Source organism: Canis lupus, chromosome 14 (genome assembly GCF_048164855.1).
Source record: "Canis lupus baileyi chromosome 14, mCanLup2.hap1, whole genome shotgun sequence".
NCBI classification, from domain to species: domain Eukaryota; kingdom Metazoa; phylum Chordata; class Mammalia; order Carnivora; family Canidae; genus Canis; species Canis lupus.
In genome coordinates, this window is record NC_132851.1 from 25,207,642 (window position 1) to 25,230,834 (window position 23,193).

Genomic DNA, 23,193 nt, shown 5'->3' on the forward strand with positions numbered 1-23,193 from the left:
GACAGAGGGATGGAGCAGCCCTCTGCCAGGGCACCTTGGCTGTGGCTTGAAATAAAAAAGAAGTTGGGGAACCCCTTGCCACTGGCCTGCAGTGACCTTGAGCAGGTCACTTAACCCCTGTGGGTGGGTTCCCGAGTCCGGGAGTTCTTGGGAGACAGAAGCCACGAAGGAAAGTGCTAACCAGAGCCAGGCAGGAGGTAACTTCAGGGGGTGACAGCTATGATGATATGCGTTATTTTACAAACATGGCTCATTAGGTGCCAGGTACTGTTTTAAGACTTTTATAAACATCAAACTCATTCAATCCTCATTGCAACCCCCTGAGATGAGCACTTCTGTTGTCCTCATCTTATAGATGGGGAAACTGAGACACAGAGTGGTTCAACCGGTCGCTGTGGACACACAGCACAGGACGGCTAAGTCATGTTCCAACATAGGCAGGACTCTAACACCCGCCCTCCTCAGTGCTCCCTGCAGCTCCCCACACTCTTTCCTCCCCTGCTTGACTCCCCCTTGGGCTCTCCCTGAGTGCAGTGACACCCCCGGGGAACGAGGCCAGAAGAGGGTGAAGGGGCAGGGCCTGGGAGAATAGGTAAGATGCCAGGTAAGATGCCAGGTGCCCCAGGGCCACCATCCCAGGCCATGTCCTAGCACTCAGCGTCAGTGGAAGGTCGGTGCTTTATGTCACTTTGCAGAAGAGCCAAGAGAAGTGAACGCTCTTGTCCCGCAGGCTGAGCTGCTGTGGGGCAGAGCTCACTAGACCTGCTTGGAAAGCGCTGCCCAGGCCTGGGGCTCACCTGGGGCTCTGGGGAAGGTGGGCCTGCCTTTCTCTGCTCACCCCTCCCACCCGAGGTACTGCCACCAATGCACCTGGCAGGGCTGCACGCTGTGGGGACGGAGGACAGCAGACAGGGTCTGTGCTTCGTGGGGCACCAGTGCCGCTCCCATGCAAGAGCTGGCCCCATTCTGCTGCTGCTGGCCAGGAGCCCTCCCTCCTTCCTCCCTCCCTCCTTCTTTCCAAGCACCCCCCATTCCATGGAAGCCTGCCTGCTTTCATCCCTCCTTCCCTTCCTTCCTCTTTCTCCCTCCTTTTTAACTTGTTTCCTTCTCTCTACCCATCATTTCATTTAACCTTCCTTCCTTCCTTCCTTCCTTCCTTCCTTCCTTCCTTCCTTCCTTCCTTCCTTCCTTCCTTCCTTCCCCTTTTCTTAGCAACAAAGGATGGCTGGGGTACACGGTAATGAAATACATATGGTTGCTGGCCTGCAGGCACCCGTGGTCTAGTGGGGTGGGGGTGGGGGAAGGGGCGGGCACTAAGGAGATAACTGCACAAATAATTTTCCTGTGACCATCAGTGATATAAAGGAAACACGACTGAATGCTGGGAGCAGGAGTAACAGAGTGACCCAGCTAATTCAGTTCTGGGGTTCAGGGAAGGTGTGTCTGGGGAGGGTACATTTGGGCTAAAATCTGAACAATGGGTGGGAGTTGGTGGAGAGAAGAAACGAGATGGGTGGTGAGCAAGAGGCTTTTGGAAGAGGATTTAGCATGTGTGCAAAGGCCCCGGGGACAGAAAGCCTCTGCCACTTTTATATAGAGAAAAAGGCGTGGTTGGAACAGGATGAGGAGATGAGGTTTCAGTAGGCAGGGGCAGGGCCAAGCTGCCTTGGAAGGGTTTGGATTTTATTACCTAAGGATTTTATATATATATATTTTTAAGATTTTATTTATTTATTCATGAGAGACGCAGAGAGAGAGGCAAAGACACAGGCAGAGGCAGAAGCAGGCTCCCTGCGAGGAGCCCGATGCGGGACTCGATCCCTGGACCCGGGATCACTCAGCCGCTGAGCCCCCGGGGTCCCAGGATTGTGCGTGTTTTGGTGATGCTCTCGGGAGTAGCGCTGGGCCCCCCCGGGGAGCCCCCTGAGCCATGGGCCGCTGAGGCCGGCCAGGCACGCGGCCTTCACACTTGGTCCCTGTCCCCCGGAGGGTGCACCGACTGGCTCAAGGCTGCCCCTGCCCTGGGAGCCTGGGCCACGCGGGCCTGCCTGTGGGATCAGGCTGCGGGGCAGCTGCAAACCTGGACTTGGTCATCTGGGCCCCAAGCGCAGCCCCACGGCCCGTCCCCTTGTCCCCCTTGTCCCCCTTGTCCCCCTTGTCCCCCGGATCTCCGGTCGCAAGGCACCCTCTGGTAACCCTGCCTGCCGCCTCCTGTTTCCCGGGTCCCCGCCTCTGCCCACGGAAGCCTCGCCTCGACCCGAGCACCCCCCTCCCGCTCGGCTGCCCTGGGTCTGCACCGGGTGTGCTCAGAATCTGGGTGCAGGGCACCCCGAGGCCGCTCTCTTGTGTCTGCCCCAGGTTGGCACTCGCCTGTGTCCCACGCGGGGACAGCGTGGAGGGCCCACAGTCGGCCCAGTGTGGCCTGAGTCACCCTCAGCCTCCCCGCCGCCCCTTCGGGGAAGCGCGTGCACACCCCACATCCTGCCCAGCCGCCTGGGAAGGGACAAGAGAGGCAGCAGGGCCCGGATGAAAGGCTTTGTGCTCAGATGGACATGACACAGTGGGGCCAGCCCTGACCCGTCACTTCCCCGCTGTGTGGCCTTGGCCATCACTCCGAGCAGGCTCAGGGGGCAGGGAGCAGTGAGCCCCCCTTGCAGGGCTCTGGGAGGCCTGAGGGCCCCCATGCCTGCCCATGGCCTGCCCCAGCCGGGGGACCCCTGCCAGGAAGGCCCCACAGACAGTGGCCAACAGGACGGCAGTGGGAGGGCATTCGGAGCCCCTGCTCTGCAGATGGAGGAGGTCATCCGATGGCCCAGGGGCCTCTGGGAATGTTCTCAATGCCCCCCTCCCCCCGCCCAAATTCAAGGGACCCAGAGGAAGCAATGGCTGCTCTGGGGTAAGTGACTGAGGCCCCCAGGCACTGCCCTTGCCAGGGATGGAACCTGCCCGAAGCGCATGAAACCACCAGGCAAGGGGACTCCATGGGCTGGTCCGAAGGCAAAGGGGAAAGAGGCCTCCTCGCGGGAAATCCCTGCCCTAGCCCCCAAAGACATGTGCAGAAGTGTCCCCCTGCCATCTCCCCAGGCTGTCCGCAGTCACCCCAGTTCCCTGCAGCAGCCACCCACCCTGGCCCCGCCAGCGTCACCTCTTGTTGGGGGGACACTCTCCCTGGGGCAAAGACAGCTAAACCTCACCTCAGAGGGTCTATTTTGTGGGGGAAGACTTAGTTTGCTCCTTCCGGTAGGCTCAGGGTGCTGGAAGGAAGGAGAAGCTGGCAAGAAGGTGGGCAAAGTCCATTTTTGAGCAGTTCAATTAAAAGTATTCACGCAGGGGCGCCTGGGTGGCTCAGTCAGTTAAGCATCTGACTCTTGATCTCAGCTCAGGTTTTGATCTCAGGGTTGTGAGTTCAAGCCCTGCATTGGCCTCCATGCTGGCGTTAAAAAAAAAAAAGCATTTATCGAAAACCTATGTCTATTTCTCTTTTCTTGTTTGGACAACTCTGCAACAAGCCCATTTTGCAGAAGAGAAAACTGAGGCTTAGGATGAAGAACTCGCAGTGGAGAACTTGGGCTGGCCTCTGGCGTGCCCTACTCTAATGCTGACGGCAAAACGCAGCTCTAGCTTCAATCTCAATGAAACGACGAGACAAAACAAAGACAAAACCGAAAGCTCATATTTGGCTGAGTTGTCCCTTGGGAACCCTGGTAAATTATAAGCCATCCTGCTTCTGGGCTCTAGCGAAGCTGTCCCCTCACCTCGAATTCCTTCCCAAACCGGGAAAATCCTACCTAGAGCCTCCCAGTTTGTCCTTAGGTATCTTTTTCTCTCCAAAGAAGCCTCTGGAAGAAGCGGCAAGTTGCATCATCTGAATTTGGAAACTCTCTCTTCCCCAACATATCGTTGAGAAGCTGGTGGAAGGTCTCAGAACTCTTTGGGCTCGCAGCTGCCCCCCTCACCCCCCGACGCTGAGTGCTCCTTAAAGGCTGACAGTGTTGGGACACGGTTGGCATCACATCCAAGCCCGGTGGCCCAAGGGTGGCAGGACGAGCAGTGTCCACCTGCCCTCCAGCCCCCCAGTGCCTTCTCCTTCCTGAGCAGGCGACTTGCTCTGTGTCCCAGCAGCCGAGGATGCTGGCAGGTACAGAAGCTGGCAATCACCAGGCCTGGGCCGGGGCCCGAGTCCTGCCAGTCCTAAGCTGAGCGACCGTACCAGTCTTGCATGACCTCCCTAGGGCCTCAGTGTTCTCCTCGGGAAAATGGGTATCAGAGCCCTTGGCCTGCCCAAGCCCACATCCAGGTGGAGTGAATCCATGGGGTGAATGAGAACCGTCTCCCCAGCTCTGCCCCTGGGGCTCCACCCCGCTGCTGACACCTCTCTAAGCACCCATGGCAGCACCAGTATGATGTAAAGACAGCAGGCTCCTGCCGCTTTGTGAAAACTGGATTATCAAAGTCCCCCATCAAAGCTGAGAGGAGCCCCCCCAGCAGACAAATCAGTGGAAACCCTCAGTTTGCACAGAGGGGGGAGCACACGCCCCTGCCCAGCCTGTGGGCCTTCTATGCCCTCCATCATTCCCGCTTCCCTCAGCAACCCAGTGAGGGAGGCAGGCCAAGGGCTCTGATACCCATTTTCCCGAGGAGAACACTGAGGCCCTAGGGAGGTCATGCAAGACTGGTACGGTCGCTCAGCTTAGGACTGGCAGGACTCGGGCCCCGGCCCGGGCCTGGTGATTGCCAGCTTCTTTACCTGCCAGCATCCTCGGCTGCTGGGACACAGAGCAAGTCACCTGCTCAGGAAGGAGAAGGCGCTGGGGGGCTGGAGGGCAGGTGGACACTGCTCGTCCTGCCAGCCTCGGGCCATGGCCCCTTCTCCAGTCTGGGCCCCTGATGACCCCCTTTTACTGAGCTCCTGGGACAACTGAGTTTTTGCCCTTCACTTGAGTTTCCATGCTCTAGGGCCTTCCTGCAAGCTGGACACAAGGACGTCCACCGGAGTACTAATGACATGGAATAATGAATGACGTATGGGGCCCCCAGGGTGGCTCAGTGGTTGAGCACCTGCCTTCGGCTCAGGCCGTGATCCTGGAGTCCCGGGATCGAGTCCCTCGTCGGGCTCCCTGCAGGTAGCCTGCTTCTCCCTTTGCCTCTGCCTCTCTCTCTCTCTCTGTGTCTCTCATGAATAAATAAATAAAATCTTAAAAAAAATAAAAATAAAAGTTAAAAATTAAATAAATAAAATCTTTAAAAAAAAAAAAGAATGACTTGGAGCAGGCTCGCCTGGCAGACTGCCCTTGAGTGATGTCCTGATTCCTTCGTGTTAGCTCCTCAACGAGTTGGTAGGTTTACAAGAAAGTTTTTATTATAAAATATTTCATATAGATTCGCACCCAGGGAATGATATAACCCGTTTAGAACTATTGCCGTGTAGCCTTCTAATCTCTCTACTTTTTTCTTTTTAAGGGATAAAAATTAGCGCTCCAGCTACATTCCCATCTCCTCCCCTTCTCCTCCCATGTTTACGTCCTTTTACTACTACCTGTTATGTTTCCATAAGCAATTTATGCCATCGTTTTATGATTTGCAATTCACATCAGTGATGTCCTACACCGCACATTATTTTGCACCTTGCTCTTTTCACTGAAGATGTGTTCATGAATTATTCACGTTGATGTGTAAGGACCTGGTTCATTATTCTAATTACTATAAATGGGCCCACCATATAAGGAGTTTCTTTACCCTCTTCTGTTGGACTGTTGCTTCTGCTTTACGCACTTCTAAAAATAGGATTGCAGTGAAAATCCTTGTCCAGGCCTTCCTTGTCCACGGAGGAGAGTTTCTCCAGGGGCTGGTGGCCTCCGTGAGCACAGGGTTTATACCACCTTCCCCTATACCAGCCCTGCCCAGAAATGGGCACAGGGCAGATCCTTGATATTTGGGTGTATATTTGTGAGTGAACCCTATGCCTTCAGGACCCCCCGACCTTTGCTAACGGCCTACTCAGCTCCTACTCCCGTTTCCTGGCTAAGGGAGCGTGCCCGCCAAGTGGCAGATCGCTGTTGGCCTAAACCAGGCAGGATAATCCTGTTGCTGCCTCCCCGACTCCCCACGCAGCCCAGTTCTGGTCACTGAGCTTGAAGGGATGTCTTTTGGAAAGTCTCTGGGGAAGCTCTGATCCACTTTAATCGATTAAATGGGGCTCTGAGAGTGTCTGCAAAGACAGGCACAATGAGATCTCCTGTGCACACCTTTGCGATGTGACCCTCTGCTCCTCCATGAAGAGGGGATCTATTACTGACCTCTGTGACTGGCCTTGGGGCTTGCTTTGTTTGACCAAAACGGAGAGCAGGTGACTTTGTGGGACTTCCAAGCCTTTGAACTTCCAAGAACGTTGAAGTCAACTCCCGTCCTCTTGCTAGTCTGAAAGCACCATGCAAGGACGCCCGGGCTGGCCTCCTCAAGCAGGGGCTGGCGAACGTTCTTTGTAAAGGGCCAGAGAGTAAATAAATATTCTAGGCTTTGTGGGTCATCCGGTGTCCATCACAGCTACCCTGCCGCTGCGGCACGGAAGCAGACATAGATAATATGGGAAGAAATGGGCAGCCAGGTTCCAGTACATCTTTATAAAATCATTCAGTGGGACCGTAGAGAATGAAAGAGCATCAGAAGGAGATAGTTTGCTCTTGCTGCTGCAACAGGACACCACAAATGTAGTTTAGCACAGATTTATTATCATCCAGTTCTGGAGTGATCCAAAATGGGTCTCAATGGGGTAGAATCAACGTGTTGGCAGGATTCGATCTTTCTGGAAATTTTAAGGAAGAGTCCATTCCTTGGCTCTTCCAACTTGTAGGGGCCACCCACACTCCTTGGCTAGTGGTCCTCTTCCAGCAATGCCATCACTCTGGCCTCTGCCTGTGTCATCGCATCTCCAGCAGCAGCAGCAAGTAGCCGACATGTGAGTGAGGCTGTCTTCAACAACAGAGTCGCTGCTGAGCCATCACCTGACTGCTGTCCCATGAGGGAGCCCAGTAGACCAGTAGAAGAACTGCCACCTGCCAGCCCAGACTCTGACCCTGACTCATGAACTAATAAATAATTGTTTTGAGTCACTAAATTATTTTTTTAGGATTTTATTTATTTATCTGAAAGAGAGAGAGAGAGAGAGCATGCATGATCAGAGGGAGGAGGAAGGGGCAGTGGGCGAGGGTAAAAAGCAGACTCCTTGCTGAGCAGGGAGCCTGATGCGAGGTTTCAATCCCAGGCCCCCGAGATCATGACCTGAGCTGAAGACAGACGCTTAACCGACAGAACCACCCAGGAGCCCCCAAGTCACTAAATTCACGGTGGTATTTTATGCAACAGTGAATGATCGAATGATACAGGAATAGATGCGAATAGCGCCACTATTCTGGGCCCTTCTCTTACTTTTCTGCCTTGAGAGTAGTTGCGATTATCTGGAGCTGTAGCAGCCGTTTGGCAACCTTGAGGGAAAGCAAACAGAATCATGATATGATTGGCTTTGATATCACTGTGCTGCCAAAATAACAAGTTTTTGTTCAGGTTTGAATTTCTTCTTATGTGAGACAATAAACCCCCATTTATTATAATGCTTTAATTCTAGTTATTTTCAAACTGAAGATTTTCTAATGAGGGTGATACGTGGAATTGTTAAATCGTCATATGGTACACCTGAAACGAATATTACACTGTATGTTAGTTAACTCACCGGAATTTAAATAAAAACTTAAAAAAAAAAAAAAGAAGAAGAAGAAGAACTTCCAATGAATACACAGCATGTTGCCAGGCCTCGGAGGCTGCTGGGAAAGGCCTGGGGACAGCCGAGCATTGAGAAGACAGAAATGCTGTTTGACCTGGTCATGTTCTGTTTCCTGTCCCGGGCCTCATGTGGCATCAGCAGAACGACCAGGGGACATGCTTGCGGGGGGGGAGAGCGCGTGGACAGGGCCCAGAGGAGGAATGCTCGCTCGAAAGGCACTTGGGCCCAGCCTCACTGATAAGACTTGGAGCTCCTGTCCCTTTGCCATGTCTTCTGTGAAGAGGGGTGACTCATGGCAGTTATGAAACCCTGAGGCCCGTGTGTATTTACATTTTGCCCTTTCACTACTCTGCCCAGGAAGGTTTCCAGCTTGAGGTAGTTCTCCCAAGGGAATCGTTGCTGGAACCAGGAGTGGCTGGGAGGACACAGCGCTTGACTCATAGGGAAGAGTTGAAAGAGCACACAGGTGAAGGCCAGGTGGTTGCTTCAGTGAAAAACATCCCAAAGCAGGCCCAGGGCCAGCCTGGGTCCCCTTCTCCTGCGCCTTCCTTCTTTCTAGAAGGTTCCAATTCAATCTGTGTAGAAAATCCCCCATACTTCCTTATACAGACGCACACACACTCACAGACACACACATAGACTCATACACACAGACTCACCACACACATACAGACACACACATAGACATACACAGACTCGTACACAGGCACGCAGAGACACACAGAGACACACACAGACTCATACACACAGACTCACACACACACACAGACACAGAGATACACAGACTCATACACAGGTACACAGAGACACAGACACACACTCACAGACACAGAGACACGCATAGACACACACAGACACACACACAGAGACACACATACAGAATCATAGACACACACAGGCACCCAGAGACACACACAGACTCATACACACAGACACAGAGACACACACAGACACACACAGACACACACATAGACACATACACAGACTCATACACATACACAGAACCCCCCCCCCCCCAGGAATGTGCTCTCTTTTAATTGTCAAAAGCTCTTTTCTTCTGCATTTTGAAGGTGGTACTAATGGCTAATGTTTATTGACTGCTTACCATAACCCAGGCCTGTGCCAAGAGCCTTACTTGCATTAGCAAAGAAAATTCTCACAGGAAGCCGTAGGTAGGTTTTTTAAATGCTCATTTGACAGACAAGGAAACTGAATACAGAGAGATGTGAATGCAGAGACTTGTCCAAGGTCATATGGGCTGTAAGCCATGCAGCCGGATGAAAAATCAGGCGTTCTGGCTCTGGAGCTCAAACTCTCCTCTCTTTTTTAAAGATTTATTTATTTACTCATGAGAGACACAGACAGAGGGAGAAGCAGGCTCCCTGCAGGGAGCCCGGTGTGGGACTCGATCCCAGGACCCCGGGATCATGCCCTGAGCCAAAGGCAGACGCTCAACCACTGAGCCACCCAGGGGCCCCAGATCGCAAACTCTTAACCACAACCCCACCTCGCCTGCAGAGGAAGAAAGTCAGGCTCAGAGAAGTTAAGTGACCTGCCAGATGTTGCAGGGTCCTGATGTGCCCTTGGGTCAGTCTGGCCACGAGGTTCCTTGTTCTTGCTCCCTCGCTGAGGCGTCTGTTGCCTCTGAACCCACTTGACAGCACCCCTTGTCCCCAGCATAGGCCCCCATCTGTGGTGAAGTGAGCCCCAGACCAGGAGTGTGAAGGTCAGATCTGTGCCTCATTTCTGTCCTTTACTCATTCCGTGACCTTGGGCAAAACAGTTTTGTCATCTGTAAATGGAGACTTGGGTTGGCCCCTCCCAGCCGAGAGGATTTTGTTGATCAAATGCAGTTAGGGGTGTGGACGAGCTGGATCAACTGTGGGGTTGTTGGTGGTGTTCTTGTTGCTTTTCTAAAACCCAGCCTCAGGATAACTGTTCTCTGGACTAGCATTTGACCTGCAGGGCCTTGTTCTGGCAGCTAGGTGACTTTGGGGTTTCCTGCTGCTGCTCAAAATCACCACCCTCCATAAAATGCTCAGGGATGCAAGGGTTTAGCGATGGTTATTGCGTCAGGAAAACTCACTGAATAGCCCCATTCTATCCTCTTCCCCGCCCAGGTGCTGGCTGGGAGGCCAACAGGAGGTAGAGCACCCAGGGGGAAGGATAGGTATTTCCTTTCCCACCACCCAGAAGGGCCTGTGGCAGGGACGGTGGGACCTCGGGTCTATCCCAAATGCCCCCTGCGAAGTGCTTAGTCCTCTGGGAGATATGAGGAGAATCAGGAAGCCAAAGCCAGACTGTGGAGTGGGGGAGTCGGGGTTGGCAGGAATGGGTTGGGCCGCAGCCCTCCACCCCCATCCCACCCCAAGGAGCTCGAAGTCCTCCCTTGCCGCTAATCAGCTGTAACCCAGGGTGAGTTGCACACCCTCCCTGAGCCAGATGGGAGCCATAATTCAGCCCAATCCCATAGGGAGGTCACTGTGCACACGGACCTGCACTTTTTAAATTTAGTCTTGGGTAAAGGGTTAGCCACGACTGTGGTTGTTACTACTCCATGACTCTGTCTGGCCTGGTGGACCCCAGATCACTGTGGAAAATCCATGGCTTCAGTCACTTGGGTCCTGCCACCATGACCTTGAAACAGTTCCTCTGACCTCCGTGAACCTCCTTTTTGGGGACGGAACTACACCCACCAAGCCTGTGGGGGCAGCGGTGTGAATTCAATGAGAAAATGGGTCTGCAGGACCCAGCCCAGTGCCTGGTGCAGAGGAAGTGCCCATCAATGGTGGCCTTTATTACGACTCGGGCTTGGACAGGACCCTGAGGGAAGCCGAGTTCTGGGAACAGAGGAAGGATTGTGCCGAGGTGAATGGGGGAGGGGGCCCGGGGCGGTGAGCGTCCTCGCCCTCCTAGGCCGGCCAGCCCTGCTTGCACTCTCCTCTTTAGGGTGGCATTTATTCTCACAGCCTGGGAACAGCGAAGGAGAGGGACCCTTCCAGGATGTGGCACCCTTGGACTTTTCCCATGCCCTCTGTTCCTATCCAGGGGCTGGCAACACATCTGTAACCCTATCCTACCCCACGAATCATTTTCCCACAATCATTTGGGATGTGGACTCTCAGATGATTGTCACCCCTGAAGGCAAGGGGTGGGTGCCCCCAAGCAGAAGTGTGCCGGGGCTGCCAGGGTGGGCCTCTCTTCCCCGTTCCATGCTCAGCGATCTCCTGCGGGTTCTTGAGAATGGTACTTACATCATGGAGATCAACAAATATAACAACCCAGCACCGATGGTCACAGGTTTACCAGCACCCCACTGTCCCCCAAGAACTTGGAAATGAGGTTGTTAGAATTAAAGCAGGATAGTCATCATTGGTGGAGACCAGAGGACAGACCCATGCAACCCCCCAACTCCTAGCAAGGTCAACTGGGGGGTGATGGTATTTCGGTGGGCAGGAATCTAGTCCAACAGTTGGCCTGATGTCTATTTGGAGAAAGACAGGAATGGGCTGGTGTGAGCAGAAAGGGAGCCGGTCAGAGAAGAAGCATCGGGCAGCGTCCATGGGGTGAGGGGCAGCCGTACCGACTCTCACAGGTGTTGCCAGCTGACTGCCCAGCGTCCATCCCATGGACTTCCTTCTCCAGAACCCCACTTCCCTCTCCCATGCAGCTGCGCGCTGCACTGACTGCACGCCAGGGGTGGCCTGGTCTGATCTAGTCCAATTATCGGCCGTATCAGCCAGCTAGGGCTGCCATAGCAAGACACCACAGACTGGGTACCTCAAACAATGGAAATTTATTTTCTTATGGTTCTGGAAGCCAGCAGTCCAAGATCAAAGTGCTGGCAGGGTTGGTTTCTTTTGAAACTTCTCTTTGGCCTCCAGATGGTCACCATGTCCTCACAGGGTTGTCCCTTGGAATGTTTGTTATCTATGTCCTAATCTCCTCTTCCTAAAGGACACCAGCCATACTGAATTAGGATCCACCCATGTGACTTCATTTTAACTTAATTACCTCTTTAAAGGCCCTGTCTCCCCAGAGAGTCACGGTCGGTCGTAGGTACTGGGAGTTATGGTTTCAACATGTGAATTTGGAGGTAACACAATCCAGCCCATAGCATCGGTCATTGGTTAGGGCATGGGCATGTGACCCACATCTGGCCAATGGTAAGAGAAGATGACCACTGGGGGTGGCGAAGGGGCCTCTGAGGAAGCTGGCTTTCCCCCTCAAGGCTAGCACAGGGAGAGATGCTTTCTTCTGCCTTTGACCATTGTCCTACTGGGGTGTGGCATCTGCGTCTGCTGCAGTGTGCTGAGGCCAGCCTGGGGGTGGAGCCAACACGGGGGCTAGGGACATGGAACTAACTCTCCATGGTTGAGTTGGTGAATCAGCCAACCTTGGAATCTGCCCCAAATCGTCCGTTGGGTTTAAGATGATGCAAGTCGAGGTTTTGGTTACACCTGCAAACCTCCTGATTGCTGTCTAAAGCAGAGATGGCCAGGGATCCACCTACGTCCCCTCTTTCCATCAACCTGTGCACGGCTGGACACATTCCCCAGCTTCTCCGGATGTTGGGGGTGGCCTTGGGACCAAACACTCACCAGTGTGAGAGAATGTGAAGGGGAGTGGAGGGCACATGTGCCATTTCCGGGCTGAAGTGGGTGTGCCTCCTTCGCGCCCTCCCTGCTTCCAGCCAGCCGGAACCTGATGGGGCTGAGCCCAGGAACCCCATGTGGTTGAGGCGTAGGAACCCCAACAGGGAGAGAGCCCGTATCTCTAAATTTTGCCAGCCGAGAAACTCCTCAGCTCAGGAGGGGACAGGGGAGAGAAACAAGACCCTGCAGTCCTTTGTGGTCTCGTGTCCACTGTCATTGTCATAGCGGCAGAGCTGTGCCCTGACTACCATCCTTGCTCTGTGAGCGGGGAGGGAGTTTTGCCAGAACAAACTTGATGACCAATGTTTCCTCAAGAAGACTTTCCCTCTAGGGTCAGAGATGGCTTCCAGCTACCGGCCTGAAATAGACTTCTTCCTATCTGCCAAGTCCCCTTTGTGGATCCCGTTAGTGTCCGCAGCTTTCCGATAATGTGGCTTCCTGTGGGTGGCTCATCTGGGCGAAGCGAATGTTTTCATTGATCTGCTGATGCATCCATCCTGGTCTCTGGATGCCTGCTGCTACCCACGTCACTCTCACACAGCAAGTTCTGGGAACCCTGCCCCAGTGGATCTGTCCCTGCTGGGGACCCACATGCTGCAAGGACAGCGTCGGCTTCCAGGGTCTGGTCTACACGGGGCCTTCTGGCACAACTGACCCCTCCCCCTCCTGTGTGTCCCTCTTCTAGTATTTACTTCACTCTGCTCATGTTCAGTGCTCTGCAACACGGCCTTCCTCACCGTTCTGCTGGGAGTTCGCTGGGGACAGGGCTGCTCCCTACTTCCGACCTCTAAGATGACACTGGGCACACAGGAGGAGCTCAGTAAACCTGGGCCCCCTGATGAGCAACTCTGGCCAAGGACAAAGACCCCCTTCTAGAGCCCTAGGCCAGGTTCGTCCCAATGTACAGAGCAGGAGCACTCTTCCAAGGGTTAGAGCAAGTTTTGATAAATGGAATTGTGTTTTACATGAGCTAGGTAAGGCCTCCCCTCCGAAACCTACAGGTGAGGCCTTTTGTGATCTCATCCCACCATTTAAGCAGAGGCACTTACTCTGTAGTTTGTTTGTTTTGAAGATTTTATTTATTCATGAGAGACACAGAGAGAGGGGCAGAGACATAGGCAGAGGGAGAAGCAGGCTCCTCGCTGGGAGCCCGATGTGGGACTCGATCCTGGACCTCGGGATCATGCCCTGAGCTGAAGGCAGACACTCACCTGCTGAGCGTCCTTACTCTATAGTTTCTTAAAGAGAAGGAATGAGGACAGAGAGAAAGAGAGAGAGAGAGAGAGAGAGAGCGAGCACGAAAGCGCCCGAGGAAGGATGTGGAGAGAAGGAACAAGAGGAGCACAAGTGCCCTGACGTGGGCACCCTTGGGTGTGAGTCCTGGCTGCCATCTTTCTAGCTGTGTGATCTTGGGTAAGTTCCTTAGCTTCTCTGATCCTCTCTTCCCTCAGCTGACAAATGGAGGTGATAATACGGATTTGTAGGGCTGTTGTGAGGATCAATGAGATAATGTTTGCAGAGCACGGTGGTGACAGAGAGTGGGCATCATGAGCGCAGGTGGCTTCCCTTCCCCAAAGAAGCAAATCGTCTCTGACCAGGCATCCTCCCCAGGAAGGAGGTTGCCTGAACCCGCAGACAACTACCCCTCAGCAATCTTTCACAGGGCGCCAGACTGTTGTCTACCAGATTTATGTAAAGTGAGTTATGGTATCTGTGCCAACTGCTTGTCAGCTGTCCCTGCAGCCCCAGTTCCTCAGATCAGAGAAGAGATGTCCATGCTGAGAGCAGGGGGGCCAGAGCCAGCGGGGCCAGGAGTGGGGTGCGGCCCACCATGGCCTCCCTGATGACTGGCCTTCCAACCTCTCCGCGATTCCCATTCCCAGGAACTGGCCATGAAGATGCGCCGCAGCAGCTGGTGACCTGATGGGATGCGCCCCCAGACCACTCTACCCTTCGGATCACAGTCTGCAACCATCCATCCTCGGGAGCCTTGCAGAAGAGCCACAGATCTAGAGGATGTTTTTGCTCTTGTTTTTATTTTTTAAGCGGAAAGCCCGGAATCTGAACAGTCCTGTGCACAGGGCCAGCTTCCTTTGAGAATGAAGGGAGACGGGCTTGGCTGGCTTCCACCACGGGCTAGTTCACGCTGAGTGAGGGGAAATGGTATGTTCGAAGAGGCAAGGTGAATTACTGCAGACCTCAGATTAGATCACGGCCCGTTAGGAACTTTTTTTTTCATAAAAAAGAAAAAGCAGGCTGTAGGATACGTATGTATGTACGCGTGTGTGTATATAGATCTTTGTATGCATATTTTTAATACACAGATTTGTATATATAGTTTATATATATGTATATATATTTTTATTTTATTATTTTATTTTTTTTAAAGAATTTATTTATTCATTCATGAGAGACACAGAGAGAGAGGCAGAGACTCAGGCAGAGGGAGGAGAAGCAGGCTCCATGCAGGGAGCACCATGTAGGACTCGATCCGGGGACTCTGGGACCATGCCCTGAGCTGAAGGCAAATTCCCAACTGCTGAGCCACCCAGGTGTCTATATTTATATATAGATATATATATAGATATATGTTTATGTTTTGGGATGATTCACTGGTGAGGCAAAGTAGTAAGGTCTGAGCACAGGGGCCTCCCCAAGTTCTGAGAGATGCTCCAGGGACTGTGGGCCAATGATGTGAGTGTTGAGAAAATGCTTCTGTTCCCATCAGCAGAGCTTACCCTGATCCTGGCAGAAGATAAGAAAGAGTCTCTGAGGGATCCCTGGGTGGCGCAGCAGTTTGGCGCCTGCCTTTGGCCCAGGGCGCGATCCTGGAGACCCGGGATCGAATCCCACGTCGGGCTCCCGGTGCATGGAGCCTGCTTCTCCCTCTGCCTGTGTCTCTGCCTCTTCTCTCTCTCTCTCTCTCTCTCTCTCTCTCTGTGACTATCATAAATAAATAAAAATTAAAAAAAAAAAAAAAAAAGAAAGAGTCTCTGATCACATGGTCGTGAAACCTGGCCTGCACTCTGCTGGCTGAGCCCTCTGCCCAGGTGTGGGGTGGCGCCCATCCGGAGGTCAGGGCATCCTTTTCTAGTTAGCATCTACAGGTGTCCTGCGGGCAGGCGGGGCCCTGCCTTATAGATGTCCTGATTTATATGGGACGGTTCCAGAATGTTGTTCTAGTCATCTACTGCTGTGTAACAACCCGCCCTAAAACTAAGGGGGTTAACAATTCTGTAGATCAAGAATTCAGAAAGGGACACAGTGGGCATGGCTCTTGATGTTCTGGGGGCCTCGGCTGGGAAGGCATGGATGACCGAGGCTGGAGGATCACCCTCAAGGTGGCTTCCTCGCTTACCTGTCTGGCAGCTCCGCTGGGTCTGTCAACTGGAAGGCGTACTGTCCTCAGGGAGACAGAATTACTATTATTATTTTTTAAAGATTTTATTTGTTTATTTGAGAGAGAGAGACAGAGCACAAAGGGAGAGGGAGAGAGAGAAGCAGACTCCTTGCTGAGCAGGGAGCCCAACGCAAGGCTCGATCCCAGGACCCTGAGATCATGACCTGAGCTGAAGGCAGACGCTTAACAGACCGAGCCACCCAAGTGCCCCAATTCATAGCTGGCCACACAGGGCTCCTGTTGCCAGGGTCCCAGTGAGCAAAGCAGGTGCTGTGTGACTTTATATTAGAGGCCTCAGAGAGGCATTTTCACCATACCTGATTGGTCAAAGCAGTCATCAACCTGCTCAGATTTGAGACTCTCTGCCTCTTAAGGGGAAAAGTAGCGGAGAAGTTGCAGTGACACTTTTCAAACTGCCACAGTAGTCTTCGGGGCTGGGCGGATGGGAAGAAAGTGGGGCAGCCATCATATCTAGACTACCCCGCTCCCTCTAGATTGGGGACATCTGCTTCTAGGCTCCAAACCCCTCTCTTTTCTGCCTTCTGGGGTGTAGGAGGGTGTCTCATGGGAATAGAGGACCTCAGGGGAGCATTTCTGAAGAAGCAAACTCAAAGGCCTCCGGGGGCCAGGCTGCTAATGTAAATGTGAGTTGGCAAATATTCTACAAAAAAGGAGTAGTGGGGACTGTGGTGAACTAGCCAGGGCACGCCACACTCCCCGGAGAGGCATCACCACTGCAGTGGCCTCTCACAAAACATGGCTGCGGATGGGATCTGGCCTGTGAGCTCCTGGCTTGTGACTCCTAGCCATAAATAAAAGAATCAGAGAGGGGTAAGGCCTCAGAGATCATCAGAGCAGTGATTTTCAAACTTGTTCTCTCTAAAGCAGTGGAAAACTTTCCTCAAATAAGATCTTACAGAAGAAGCATGATGTAGAACACCTGATAAAAACTGGAACGGGTAGCCTGGAATCCCACATCGGCTCCTGTTCGCTTCCTAAGGTGCCAACCTGGAGCCCAAGGGTTCCAAGGAACCCAGTTTGAAAACCACCAGTTTACATCTTCAGGCAAGATAGGAGAAAAGCGAGGCCCAAGGAAGGGAAGAGACCTGCCCAGATTCATACTGGGAGTTAGTGGTAGAGATTATTTTGAATGTCAAACAAGAAATTAGTTCAAGGTCTAGTATATGGAAGGAGATTCGTAAATGCTTATTTTTTGCCTGGCTCCATGCCCAGCATGGAGCTCAGTGTGGGGCTTAAACTCACAACCCTGAGATCAAGACCTGAGCTGAGATCAAGAGTCAGATGCTTAACCAGCTAAGCCACCCAGGCACCCTGGGCTCTTGTCTTAAGCACTAATACTATCTTCCTTAGATGTGTCCTGATTTTTTGTTGCTGTTCATTTGTTGAGAAATTAGGCTCAGGGAGCATAATGCATCCTGTGTGTCGCTGTGAAGCCTCATGTACCATGAAGCAGGGTGTCTCAGCTCCAAGACTTTCCCAGCATTTTGGAATGGCAGCATGCTGAGCACGTTCCCAATATCGCTGCCAGACACTTACCTGGGCATGAATGAAAATGAATCAAGCCTGAGCTCATGATTAGTCCAATCTTGTCCAGAAAAATCAATACAGGTTTCCCCATATTACGTAATATGTGAGTTCCTGAAAAGTTGGACATAAATCAATTTTTTTCCCCAGTTCAACATGTCCTGAGCATCTGGTGTCAGCTGGGTGTTGTGCTGAGAGGCTAGGTGTGTGCACACGCACAGCCATGATTCTTGCTTCAAGGTTCCTACGTTTTTACCAGCCACATAAAAATACACCAAAGGAGCTTGCTAATGGCATCATGTGGTAAACCCTTCTACAAAATGGGAGGAAGTCCTTCCTAATTAACATTATTTATTTACAAATATTTGTATTTGTAAACTTGGCTTTTTAAAAAAGATTTTATTTATTTATTTGACAGAAAGAGAGAGTGAGAACAGAAGCAGGGGAGTAGCAGGCAGAGGGAGAGGGAGAAGCAGACTCCCTGCTGAGCAGAGAGCCCCACACGGGACTCGATCCCAGGACCCTGAGATCAAGACCTGAGCCGAAGGAAGACGCTCAGCCAACTGAGCCACCCAGGCGCCCCAATTTGGATTTTCAGGGTAAAGGCCTTTTACAGTTCTGGCATATGGTGAACCTTTCATGAGTATTTGTTGACGAAAGGAACACAGTTCAAAGTCAAGGAATACCCATACTTGATAATCACATTCGTGGGTGGGAAGATACCTCAAAGGTACTTTTCACATACTGGTACCTATTTGTTTCCATAAGAACCTCACTGAGGAGGAAAAGGAAGCTTTTATAATGCCATTTCAAAGGTAAGATAACTGAGGCCCCATAATGAGTGTCCTCAAATCAGTGTCTGAGAAAAGTCTGATGGAAGTTCTGTCCAGACTCTGCCAGCAGAGAAAGCCCCAGCAATGAAATCAAGACAACTTTAGCTCACTTCTCCCCTCGGCTGACCTGATCTCAGCCCCACCAAGGGCACAGGTCTATCCTTCCAGCCGTATGGGCTGGAGGCCCCGAAAGCTTAAGCCCCCCTTTTTCCCCGCCAACCACCACATCCTGTTGCTTTCCAGGGCTGGGCATTCAACTCTGAAACCTGAGCCCTACTCCGCAGCCCCCATCTCTGCCCAAAAGCCTGTTCTCCACCACGCCACCCTCCCTGTGGGTGACCCTCTGCCCTTGAGTACGGTTATCTGGTTGACGCTTACTCAACGCCTCCTTTACAACGGACACTGGGCTGAGGACTGGAGATCTACTGCCCGATAGAAGACGGTCTCTGCCACCTGGGAACACAGGTGCGTGGAAGGTGCCACGAAAGCAGGCTGGATGGGGGACTCAACAGCACCCAGGAGGACCTTCAAATCTGACTGTGGTCCTGAGGGAAATTGGAGTGGGGTTTTGAAGGATGAATAGAAACTTCTCAGATTGGCAGGGGCCGTGGAGGGATTTAGTGAGAGGAACCGGCACAGGCACAAATGCAGAGGTAGGAATCTGCAGGGCCTGTTTGGGACCCTGGCAGGAGCAGACAAGGGGAGAGTGGAGGTAAGGTAAGGAAACAAAAAAGGTGTGGCTGGAAGGGGAAATGGGGCCCATTTGAACACTACGGTCTTTGACTTTTATCTGGGGGGGTCCCTGCAAAGTTTTAGGCCAGAGCCTGATATGATCAAATTCAAATATTAGGGAAAGTACTCTGGTAGGTGTGCAGGGAATCGATGAGGTAAAGGACACATTTTGTTTTGTAGATACTGTATCAGGACCTGACAGGCACGCTGGCAGAGTGGGTGCTCACTGTTTGTCCAAGAACTGAATGAAGGACCCAGTAAGTAGGCAGCTTACTGCAGAAATCCCGGGGAAGGTCCTGCCTGAAGATCCTGAGAGTGGAGAGGAGGGGATGGACGTGGGGAAAATATGGGGTTTATCTCCATGGGGGTGCAACAGGCCAGGAGGCTCCACGAAACAGACGAACAGTGGAGAATTAGTTACAAAGGGATGGGGAGAACAGAAACAGAACAACATGGTTTGTCTGTGTTGGGGGGGGTGGGGAGGCAACCCAGAGATTAGCAACCTCAGGAACCCCCCCCCCTCACCCCCCTCCCCAGCGCCAAGGGCTGGAGGGACGAAAATGGTGTCCTTTGATCCCAGGAGCCAGAGTCCCTATAGTAAACCGGGATTGTGAAGAGGGAGGGGCGCCAAGGTTCCTGAAGAAGCAGAGTCAGAGATGGAGACTAGCCTGCAGGGGGGCTTATCAGGGAATGCTCTGGAAGGGAGGGGAATGAAGAGGATTGGGCAGGGGGAAGAGCTGGGCTGAGTGCAGTGCAGTCTCAAGGACGACATCAGGTGGGACGCCTTTGGCCCAAGGCGTGATCCTGGAGTCCTGGGCTCAAGTCCCACGTTGGGCTCCCTGCATGGAGCCTGCTTCTCCTTCTGCCTGTGTTTCCGCCTCTCTATCTGTGTCTCTCATGAATTAAAAAAAAAAAAAAATGGCCTTAGGTGTGCCTAGATGGGAGGTCTGAAGCTGAGATGTCCTTCAAATTCCAAGGAGGGGTGAGGGCTCTGGGACAGGGAAGCTGGACCCGTTATCATCCAGCCACCGGATGATCACCTGCCGCTGGATACAGACCTCCTGGGAAGGGAGTGTGACCTCAGACTGGGCAGCTCTTCTCGGTCAAGGCAATTTTCAAAAAGGGCTCCCAAAATGCAATCCTGGCAACTGGAGGAATAAATCCTTGGGTCCAGAAGGGGGAATCTGGCCTCACAGTGTCCCAATAGTTGGGGCTGGAGCCGCAGAAGAGCCCCAGCCCCAGTGCCCCAAGCAAGGAGAAAGGGAAGCAGTCTCAACTCCCCACCTTCCCATCTCCCTCTAGGGCCTTCCACTGGGAAACTAGGCTGGAAGCCAGTGGGCAAGAGAGCATGGGAAACAGTTTACCAGGGGCAGCCCCAGAGAGCCGGGCAGAGAGGATGGGGGAATGGCTCTGAGAGGTCTAGGATGGCCCCAGAGACTGGCTGTGGGGAATGGGAAAAGGGCAGATTCAAGGGGAAAGGAGTGCCCGGGAGGGCGGGTGGGGTGGGTGGTGGTGGTGCCTTTGTCTCGGAAGACAGTGAGGGGAGTGTACCCCGGGGATGGAGGTGCTGATGGCTCATGTTGGGTTTGCCATCTGAGTGCAGATGTCCAGCTGGCAGCTCAGTGGATCTTAAATACTGGCACAGAATACCCTGAAAGCAGGCAAACCTCAGGTAGGCTCTGGCCTGGCCATAGGACCGAGTGCAACCTTCCCACATGCCAATGGAGTCCTTCACGACTTCTGCAGGCTCAGCTCCCACCAACCTTGCAAGCCCTTTGGCCTGAGCCAACCTTGCTTCCCCTGCTACCCACCATTCATCCCCCCTCCCCCAACTCCCCCCAGCAAAGATCTCACAATCCCACACATCCCCCAGGTCAAATGCTGCCTTCTAGCTGGCACTCCTCCCTAGCCCTCTTTTCTCCCAGACTCTAATCTCTCCCTTGAGTCCCCAAGAGTGCTTAAGAGCCTGAAAGCTCCACTACTCACTAGCTATTGGACTCCAGCAAGGAACGTACATCTCTGAAGTCTTCTTCCATGAAATGGGGCAAAAACAAAAAACAAAACAAAACAAAAAAACCCCACAGGCTGGTTGTAAAACCAAAGCAAAGTATTATGTGTAAAGAGCTGAGAACAGTGCCTGACACGTCATAGTCCTCAATTAATGTTAGCAATTATTATTCACATTTTCATCTTCTAATCCCCAGCATCTGGCCTTCAATAGATGCATAATTAGTGTTTGTGGAATACATGGAGACTGAAGACGTAAGAGGACTTATCCTTGGGGCTCACCCTCGTTTTAGAAAATTCAGTGTTTAGCAGGAGGGGAAGAGGCTCTCTGCAATAGTTACCTACGTTGGGTGTCCCGAGACTTCAAACTGACCCAGCTTTCTCAAGAAAAAGGACAGATTTTTAAGTTCCTTTCCCAGGGGAGGTTTTCCGCTGCAGGGTCTGGCACACATTTCGTGCTCACCCAAATCACGTTGCACGAATGTAGGCACACAAGCTGGCAGGGGCGCCCGGGTGTAGGCAGCATCACAGGCGCTGGCCGGGGTGACTCTACTCCCCTGCCCGCCCCCCACGGAGCCGGGGCTGGCCCCGGGGCCCCAGACCCTGCCGCGCGTGCGGAGGCCGGGGAGGGGGCAGCAATCCGGCGGCAGCCACGTGGGCCCCTTCCGCCAGCTCCCCACATCCTTTGTTTCCCACCGGCCCCGGGCTCAGGAAGCTCTTTCTGCGAGTCACCGCGAAGGGGCGGCCGGGGAGCCTGGAGAAGCTATTTCCGTGCAATCCGGGAGGGCGGCAGGCGCGGGAGGGGCGTGGAGGTGGAGGCAGCGCCGAAGGCCCCGTGTTTGCTTTTATTTCATCCAACAGAAGGTGCTATTTGTGGAAGCGAACAGACGCTGGGGATTAGAGCCGGGAGGGGGAAGGAAAAGGGGGAAAAAAAAAAAAGCCACATCCACTACCACGCACAGGTCTTCCCCGGAACTACCGCGTGGGGGTGAATGACTGATTCTGGAATCCATCACCGTCCCTACCCTCCCTTCCTCCGGCTGCAGCCGGGCCCGGGAGGCGCCCACGGCCGCAGCCGGAGGTCTCCAGGCGCGGGGCGGTGGAGGGATCCCCGGGGCGGCCGGCGCGACCGTCCCGCCGCAGCCCGCGCCCCGCCGAGCCCCGTGGCGCGCGCCCGCAGCCCATTGTGCTCGGGGTGAATGGGGAGCGCGCACCAATCGGCGGCCGCCTCTCCCCGCGCGGCCCCGCCCCCGCCCCCGCCCCCGCCCGCTTCCCCGGACCCTGACGTCACGGGAACTCTTCCTCCGCCCCCTCCCGGCTGGGGGAGCCGCGCCGCCGGCCTGCGGGAGGGCGCGCGCCGCCTCCGGCCCGTCCCAGCCCGTCCCAGCGCGTCCCAGCCCGGGGGGCGTGTGCGCGCGTCCCGGCCGGCTCGGGGCGCACCACCTGCGCCGGAGCGCGCGCAGCCCCGAGCATCCCCGGCCTCCCGGCCGCCCCCGGTGCCCCCGCCGCCGCGGCCCCGCCTCCTCTCCCCGCCCCCCGGCCCCCGCCTCCTCCCTCCGCGTCGGTGACTGCTCGCCGGGCGGCGGGGCCCGAGTCGTCGCAGCCACCTCATTGCTCAACCCGGCTTCCAACTGTTTACACGGCCCGGCCTGTGAGTGTGTGTGTGTATACAGCGTGAGTCACCGAGAGGCGGAGGAGGTGGAGGAAAAGGAGAAGGAGGAGTGCACTGGCCGGGATCGCTGCGGCGCACACACTCGCTCGCTCACTCACGCTCAGCCGCTCGCTCACTCGCACGCCGGGAGCCCCGGGGCGCGCAGGACCCCGAGCGCCGCGGGAAAGTTGCTCGGGCTTCCTCTCCGGGACCCCGCGCTCGGGAAGGGCATCGGCCCCGCGGCTCCGCCGAGCCTGCGGAATCCTGCCCTCGCGGCTCGGGACGTCGGCAACACCCGGCGCCGCCGCCGCCGCCGCCGCCGCCGCCGCCTCCGCCTCCGGGACTGTCGGCGGCCTCGGCAACAATAGCGGCGGCCGCCCCCGGCCAGGCGCCCCGAGCCGCCGCCCGCCGAGGTCCCGGGACCGCAGCCGGCCTCTGCCTCCCGCCCCCGGACGCGCGGCCGGCGTGCTTCCCGCGTGCAGCGCCAGCTCCCGGGAGCCGCTGCTGCCTGCCCCGGGGGGCCGAGCCGAGCTCCGTCCGCAAAGCCCACCCCGCCGGCTGGAGGAGGTCGCGGCGCCCGCGCCGAGCCCGGC

General features: G+C 54.3%; 1 long non-coding RNA gene across 2 annotated transcripts; it reads left to right on the top strand.

The window, feature by feature from the left end:
- Nucleotides 1-9,954: 9,954 nt before the first annotated feature.
- Nucleotides 9,955-15,364, top strand: LOC140603825 (uncharacterized). Of its 2 annotated transcripts, none has more exons than XR_012006798.1 (3): nucleotides 9,955-10,192; nucleotides 14,316-14,595; nucleotides 15,161-15,364. It is a non-coding gene; the product is annotated as an uncharacterized lncRNA (long non-coding RNA). The 2 variants fall into 2 exon arrangements; XR_012006799.1 differs by having other exon boundaries at nucleotides 15,164-15,364.
- The last annotated feature ends 7,829 nt before the right edge of the window (nucleotides 15,365-23,193 follow it).